Source organism: Plecotus auritus (genome assembly GCF_963455305.1).
Source record: "Plecotus auritus genome assembly, chromosome: 3".
Classification (NCBI taxonomy): Eukaryota; Metazoa; Chordata; class Mammalia; order Chiroptera; family Vespertilionidae; genus Plecotus; species Plecotus auritus.
In genome coordinates, this window is record NC_137772.1 from 113,942,151 (window position 1) to 113,950,826 (window position 8,676).

The window sequence follows — 8,676 nt, forward strand, 5'->3', positions numbered from 1 at the left end:
TATTTCTCCTTCTTGTCTAATTGCAATGGCTAATACTTCCAGTACTATGTTGAACAGGAGTGGTGAGAGTGGGCATCCCTGTCTTGTTCCTGTTTTTAGTGCAAATGGTTTTAGTTTTTGCCCATTGAGGATGATGTTGGCTGTGGTTTTGTCATATATGGCTTTTATTATGTTGAGATATTCACACCTTGCTGAGAGTGTTTATATGTCTCTTGGCCTTGCTGAGAGTGTTCATCAAGAAAGGGTGTTGGATTTTGTCAAATGCTTTTTCTTCATCAATTGATATGACTATGTGGTTTTTATCTCTCAGTTTGTTTATGTGATGTATCACATTTATTGATTTGCGGATATTGTACCATCCTTGCAACCCCTGGATAAATCCTACTTGGTCATGGTGTATGATCTTTCTGATGTACTGCTGGATCCGATTTGCTAGAATTTTGTTGAGGATTTTGGCATCTATGTTCATGAGGGATATTGGCCTGTAATACTCTTTCATTGTGTTGTCTTTATCTGGTTTTAGTATTAGGGTGATCCTGGCTTCATAGAATGAGCTTGGAAGTATTCTATCCTCTTGAATTTTTTGGAATAGTCTGAGTAGGATAGGTTTTAGTTCTTCCTTGAATGTTTGGTAAAACTACCCTGTGAAGCCATCTGGCCCTGGGCTTTTGTTTTCTGGAAGCTTTTTGATGACTGCTTCAATTTCTTCCATAGTTATCGGCCTATTGAAATGTTTAGGTTATTCTTGATTGAGTTTTGGAAGGTTGTATTTTTATAGGAATATGTAGATTTCCTCCAGGCTGTCCAGTTTGTTGGAATAGAGTTGTTCATAGAATTTTTTTAACAATCCTTTGTATTTCTGTGGGGTCTGTTGTTATATTTCCTCTTTCATTTCTGATTTTGTTTATTTGGGTCCTCTCTCGTTCCTTCTTGGTGAGCCTGGCTAGAGGTTCCTAGAGGTTCATCAATCTTGTTTATCCTTTCAAAGAACCAGCTCTTGGTTTTGTTGATCTTTTGTATTTTTTTTTTCGGTCTCTATGTCGTTTATCTCCACTCTGATCTTTATTATTTCCTTCCTTCTGCTTACACTGAGCTTTTCTTGTTGCTCTCTTTCTAACTCTTGGAGTTGTAGGTTTAAGTAATTTTTTACCATAGTTTCTCATTTTTTGCAGTAGGCTTGTAGAGCTATGAACTTCCCTCTCAAGACTGCTTTCGCTGTGTCCCATAGATTTTGGATTGTTGTGTTTTCATTGTCCTTTGTTGCCATGATGTTTTTTTATTTCTTTGATCTCTCTCGTAACCCCGTCATTGTTTAATAGCATGCTGTTTAGCCCCCAGTTGTTTGATTTTTTTGGATGGTTTTTATTGTAGTTGATTTCCAGTTTTATGCAAGGGTGATCTGAGAAGGTGCTTGATATGATTTATATCTTCTTGAATTTGAAGAGACTTTGCCTGTGACCCACTATATGGTCTACTTTTGAAAATGACCTATGTGCACTTGAGATGAATGTATATTCTGTGGCTTTGGGGTGAAATATTCTGAAGATGTCAATGAATTCCATCTGGTCTAGTGAGTCATTTAGGATTGATGTTTCTTTGCTGATTTTTTGTTTAGAGGATTTGTGCAATGGTGATAGTGGGGTATTAAAGTCCCCTACTATGATTGTATTGCTGTCAATCTCTTTCTTGATATCCTTCAGAAGTTTTTTTATGTATTTGGGTGCTCCTGTATTGGGTGCATATATGTTTACTCAAGTTATTTCTCCTTGTTGGATTGCTCCCGTTAGTATTATGAAGTGGCCTTCCTTATCTCTTTTTCTGTCCTTCACTTTGAGATCTAATTTGTCAGATATAAGTATTGCTACCCCAGCTTTTTTTTCATTTCCATTCGCCTGAAAAAACGTTTTCCATCCCTTTGCCCTCAGTCTGTGTGCATCTTTTTTTCTGACATGGATTTCCTCTAGACAGCAGATATATGGGTCATGTTTTCTTATCCACTCAGTTACCCTATGTCTTTTGATTGGAGCATTTAATCCATTTACATGTAAAGTTATTATTGAAAGGTACTTGTTTGTCACCATTTTTATTCTTTACCCCTGTGTTCCTTCTTCGCTTCCTATTTCTTCTTTTCACAGCAGACCCTTTAGCATTTCTTGCATTACTGGTTTGGTGATAATAAACTCCTGTAGTCCTTTTTTGTCTGTGAAGCTCCTGATTTCCCCCTCAATTTTTATTGATAGCCTTGCTGGATACAGTATTCTTGTATTCACACCCTTCCTTTGCATGACTTTGTATATTTCATTTCATTCCCTTCTTGCCTGATGTGTTTCTGTTGAGAAATCAGTCGCTAGTCTGATGGGGGATACTTTGTAGGCAACTTTCTGTCTCTCTGACTGATTTTAAGATTCTTACTTTGTCGTTGGTGTTTGCCAATTTAATTATCATGTGCCTTGGCATCAGTCTTTTGGGGTTCATTTTGCTTGGGACTCTCTGAGCTTCTTGGATTTGTATGATTTTTTCTTCCCTATATCAGGAAAGTTTTCTGTCATTATTTCTTGAAACAGGTTTTGTATTCCTTGCTCGGTTTCCTCTCCTTCTGGCACGCCTATTTTGCAGATGTTGTTTTGTTTCATGTTGTCCCAAAGTTCCCTTAGGCTCTCCTCCTGCTTTTTAATTTTTTTTTTTCTAGAAGCTGCTCTGCTTAGGTATTTTTTCCTACCTTGTCTTCTAGCTCACTGATGCGGTCCTTTGCCTCTTCTAATCTACCGTTAATGCTTTCTATTGAGTTCTTTATAGCTGCGATGTCATTTTTCTTTTCTTCTTCGTTCTTCATTTCCTTTTGGTTCTTACACATTTTGTTGAATTTGTCTTCCATTGTTTTCATCCACCTTATGACCATTTCTCTGAATTCTTTTTCTTACAGGTTGCTTGCCTCTGTTTCGTTTACTTCCTTTTCTGGTGATACCTGCTTTTCTTTCATTGCGGGCTGTTTCTTTGTCTCCCCATGATCTCTCTTCTCCTGGTGTTTGGTTATATAGTTCTCTCTCTCCTGCATTCATTTAAAGGCACAAAATACAGCACAACAAGACACAACACATATGGTACTGAACACAAATGTATTCATGATACTAATAACCCCAAATAAAGGTGATCACCAGAGAAAAGAGAACTAGAGGTTAAGAAAGAAAGAAGAAGAGAAAAAAAGAAAAAAGACAGAAAAAAATGAGTGCAAAAATGAAATTGGGAAACGGGAAAAAAAGTAAGAGAGAAAAGAAAGAGAATTAAAAAGGAAATGGGAAAAAACTATATGAGGAGAAAACTCAACTAGAACAGCCACTAAGCCCAACAAATGCCATCAACAAATACCTAGAGATGAATGCAAACTACAAACAACAACTAATATTAGGTGAGGTGAGGAAAAACAGAAGCAAAAAACAAACTAAAACAAAACCAAAAAAAAAACAGAAAAAGAAAAACAATCTCACAAACAAGCATAAAAAAACCAATATAATCAACAGTTAAGCAAACAACAACAAAAGGACTGAGAGAAAAAAAATTGGATAGTGTAGAAAGAGAAGAGAGAGATGTGTATGGACTTAGAGCAGGGGATTGGAAATTAGATATATAAGTAAGGTGAAATTTTAACAGGGGGTAAAAACAAGAAATAGGGAAAATCTAAAAAAGGAATAGGATAAGAGAAATAGGATAAAAAAAGGCGAAAAGTGAGGAATGGAGTGTTGGCATAAAGGTAAAGTTGAGATAGAGTAAAATGGTGCTAAAGGAAAGATGAAAATAGAATGTAGAACACTAATCCCAAAATAAAATAAAGAGAAAATAAAATGACACTTTTTTAAAAAAGGTAAAATAGTAGTAGTAATAATACTGATTAAAAATAAAAGAGTAATAATTTAAAAGGTAAAATCAAGTGAGGAAAAAAGAAAAAAATAGTTTCTTAAGTAAAATATTAAAAAAATAAAAAATGTGCAGTAGTGAAGGTCATTCACTTCCTCTACTGTTCTGTTTGGCACGCCTGTTTCCTAGTCAGGACAGTATTGAAGTTCCCTGTATTCCACTGCTCCTCAGTGTTGTAGGGCACAGTCCTGATTTTCAAGCCAGCAGTACTTCTCTGTTTCTTATACCCCTTTATTTGTGTTTACACAAGAGTCAATTTGTGAATCAACCCCTGGGTGGCAGTGTTTCTGGATTGACCTCCAGGTCTATAAGTCCTCTCTAGCTAGTGCTTAGATTTTGTTTTCCCTGTGGTACCAGTTTGGGGGAATGGGCTGCCCAAAGCTGGTTCTCTTATTGTTATTCCCCGCTTTGAACCCCAGGTTCCACAAAAATAACTTTCCCCTGCAGTCTCCCAGAGTATCCCCAATTGGGTGATCCTATGTATTGGGCTTAGCAATCAAAAGCAAAGATTTAAAGAGGAAAAAAAAAGAGCCAGAGCAAGCGCGCGCTCTCCAGCGCTGCGGCACATGTCCGTGCCGTCTTTTTTCCCCTTGGGTCCATGCAGCCTTCACACTGTTAAAATTCCTAGGCTGCCCTTTTACACCCAGTTCAGCTATGGTCTGCTTTCTAGAGTTCTCTTCTGCTAGCAGCCTTGTGGATCCCCTTCCACACTCGTGGATCACACCAGCCCCAATGGCCACGGATTATTTCTGGGCACAGACTTCCCTGCGTGAGTGCTTCTCTCTCCTGCCCAGACCACAGACCTCACCTTATCCCAGGCAAAATCTGACTTTTCAGTGAGGAGGCACAGAGCTCCTCCAAATCCGCATGCTCGTGTCACCCGGGGACTGGTGTTCCAGGGTTCGCCACTGTTCACTGAGTGCTGGTGTTGCAGATTCTCGGATTTTCAGGCTTCCAACAACATCCACTTTCCCCTTCAAGATGATGCAGTCTCTGCATCAGAGCTGGTCACTCCGGGAGGGATCCCAGCAGCAGTGGAGGCTGCCTGTTCAGGGGAACCCTGTCCTGCTATTCCCCACAGTCCCCCGGAATATAGCTGTCCTTCAACTCACAAACGAACACTTCCCGTGCAACTATACACCTTCTCTTCATTCTCTCACCCATGCACTATATTGCAGTCTGCCTTCCCATTGGCAGCCATCTTCCTTCCATCATTTTACTTCTTTATGCCTATGTTCCTCTCTCTCCAGTTCTTCTCATTACAGCAGTCACTTTAGCATTTCTTGCAGTGCTGTTTTGGTGGTGACAAACTATGTTAGACTGTCTTTTGGTCTGGAAAACTCTTTATTTCATCATCTATATTGAATGATAGCCTTGCTGGATATTGTCATCTTGGTTTCAGGTCCTTGCTTTTCATTACGTTGAATACTTCATGCATTCCCTCTGGCCTGTAGAGTTTCTCATGAGAAATCAGCTGACAGTCTTATGGGAGCTCCTTTGTAGGTAATAAATTGCTTTTCTTGTTGCCTTTAAGATTACCTCTTCATCTTTAATTTTTGGCATTTTAATGAAGACGTGTCTGGATGTGGGCCTATTTGGGTTCTTCTTGCTTGGGACTCTCTGTGCCTCCTAAACTTGTGTGACTATTTTCTTCACCAGATTAGGAAATTATCCTGCCATTCTTTTTTCAAAAACATTTTCTATCCCTTGCTCACTTTCTTCCCCTTCTGGCACACTTATTATGCCAATATTGTTACTTTTTTTTTACACAACAGTCACAATATTGTTATGTTTCTTGTTGTCCCACAGATCCCTTAAGCTGTCCGCCTGTTTTTTAATTGTTTTTTTCTTTTTGGTTCTCTGAAGGGGTGATTTTTTTCTGCCCTGTCTTCTCATTCACTGATCTTATCCTCAGCTTCCCCTAATCTGTCATCTATTCCTTCCACTGTGTTCTTTATTATTGTTATGTCATTCTTCATAGTTACTATATTGTAGAGCGCCGTCTGGGAAGGCACATGGATACTTTTTTAATTCTTATTCAGTTGAGCCCAAGGGCACTGGCAGAATCCTGTTATCAGTACTGATTCCATGTACTTGGAATGAGGAACAAAAAGGACCTTGACCCACCCAAAATAAGGAGCTTACTCAGATCCTGATGAATAGGATTTGGGCACACCCGAAACTCCTTTTGATCATAAAATCCCTTTTGGAAACCAATAAATATGCTGTGTTGTCTGAGGTGAGGGTGACTGTCTCTCTATCAGAGGACAGGAAGCCACCTGGCACCCAGCTTGAATCTATTTGTCTCTTGTTTCTTTCTTTTTCTAATTTCTTAACCCCCAGCTCCTCCCCTCAGGAACCTGTCTTTCTCCCTTTCTGTGCGGGACGTGGAAAAGGAAGAAACACCGCACCACACTATATCTTTTCTCATGCTGTTGAGCATCTTTCCCATCATTATTCTGAACTCTACGTCTGATAAATTTCTTCTTTTTTTAAATCCTTATCCAAAGTTTTTTTCCATTGCTTTTCTAGAGAGAGTGGAAGAGAGAGGGAAAGACAGAGAGAAATATCGATATAAAAGAAACATTAATTTGTTGCCTCCTTCATGAGTCCTGACCAGGACCCAGGCTGGGGAGGAGCCTGAAACTGAGGTACATGCCCTTGACTTGTATCAAACCCAATACCCTTCGACCCACAGGCTGATGTTCTATCCACTGAGCCAAACTGGCTAGGCTAAATTTCTTATCTCTATTTTATTTAACTTTTCTTCTGAAGAATTCTCTTGATCTTTCATTTGGGGCTTGTATTTTTGTCTCCCCATTTTGGCTGCCTGCTTGGGTTATGACTATGTATTAGTTAAATCTGCTATGCCTCCTAAACTCTACAGCAGGGCCATGTCAGACGCTGTTTCTGACTGGCCCTGAGTATCCTGTTTGGAGCTATCAGCAATCCACAACTTGTGGCTCCCTCTGCTAGAACTGGGTGCCTTTGCAAAGGACCAACCTAGGGTCTGCGTTTCCTAGCCCCGGGCTGAATTGATCAGGCAAAGACTCAAAGCCTCCAGAGACTGCCTCTGCCTGCAGTCTGATTGTATTCAATCTTGATCAACCTCAGGCTATCAACTACAGGGTGGGATGAGAGGTTTTCCAGCAGTGTGAGGTAATTGCTTCTGCCTGCATGCTGATTGTTTTCTCAGTCTCTTAATGGGCCTCAGAGACTCCACAGGGTGGAGCATGTGGTTTTCCAGTAAGGAAGGCAACTGTTTCCTCCCCCCAACCCCTCCACCAAAAACCACTTGAATAGCAAATGTCCACCAGAGAAAGATGTCCTACGTAGCATGAGGGTATCACTCAGCACAGGAAACCAGGGTATCTGCATTCTGAGGTCTAACCCCAAGCCCCCAAGTTCTTTAGAGTAAGAATAAATGCTGGATTGCATCTTTTTTTAAAATATATTTTATTGATTTTTTACAGAGATGAATGGGGAGGGATAGAGAATTAGAAACATTGATGAGAGAGAAACATCGATCAGCTGCCTCCTACACACCTCCCACTGGGGGTGTACATGCCCTTGACCGGAATCGAACCTGGGACCTTCCAGTCCGCAGACCGACGCTCTATCCACTGAGCCAAACCAGTTAGGGCTGGATTGCATCTTTTATCACTGCCCTATTTTACCAAGATCCAGAAAGGCTGTGATTTGAATCAAATTACAAAGCAGCTATTTGCAGAAGAGGAATACATTCCCAGAGATTTTCACTCTTAGTCCAGTGGTATTGCCATTTAACAGATTGTGATCTCAAATATTTTTCTTAAGCACAAGATCATGAAAGTTGTGTGTTTTAAATAATATGAAATTAAATAGTAGGGGGATTCATTCACTTCAGGGATTTAATATGGCTCCAGCAGTAAAGGCATCGGGGAAATGTTGAACTCTTTCTGTTTAACCTTCTGTGACTGTTTAACTCTATAGCTTCAGGTTTATCTTACTATCCAGAAATCTGGAATGTAACCCAAAAATAAATGTCAGGTCACAGGAAGGGGAGAGAGAGAGAGAGAGAGAGAGAGAGAGAGAGAGAGAGAGAGAGAGAGAGAGAGAGAATGTAGTAGGATACCATCAGTTTGTTTTTCACATTTTATTTTCATTTATTTCAGATTAGTTTCACAATGGTAGCTTTTACATTTGACTTGTGTATTGTTTCATTAGTCAAATCCTTTGGTGACTGCTCTGATACCTTTAAAATTATGCCAGAGCTACACATACAGCCCTCCTTGGTGATTTTACTGTCTCTGATTAATAAAAAAATAAAAAAATAAAAAAAAGCCCTTTATTTATGTCTTTAACTGCCAAAAGGGAAAAAAGACACAATAAGTATAAAGAAAAGTTGGTATGGCCTTACAGCTCCAGAAGTTTTAGGAAACATACAGCATTGTGGTTTTTCAAATAGAACTCAGAGTACATGTTATGAAGAATAATGATGGTTCACATATGCCCTTCTATAAGACTTAGAATCTAGTAAGGCGGGTAAATCAAATATCCTACATAAATTACAATACAAAATGTAAGGTAAAATAATGAACATCCATTATATGGGGCTCAGAGGAGGGGCAGGAGGACATTGGCCTGGGGAGACCACTAGAGTCTTGGCACAAAGGAGAATGTGGAGGGACACTGAAGGATGGCATTACTTCGAGGGGAAGGAATCACACACACACACATACACACACACACACACACACACACAAAAAAAAAAAAAAAAAAAAA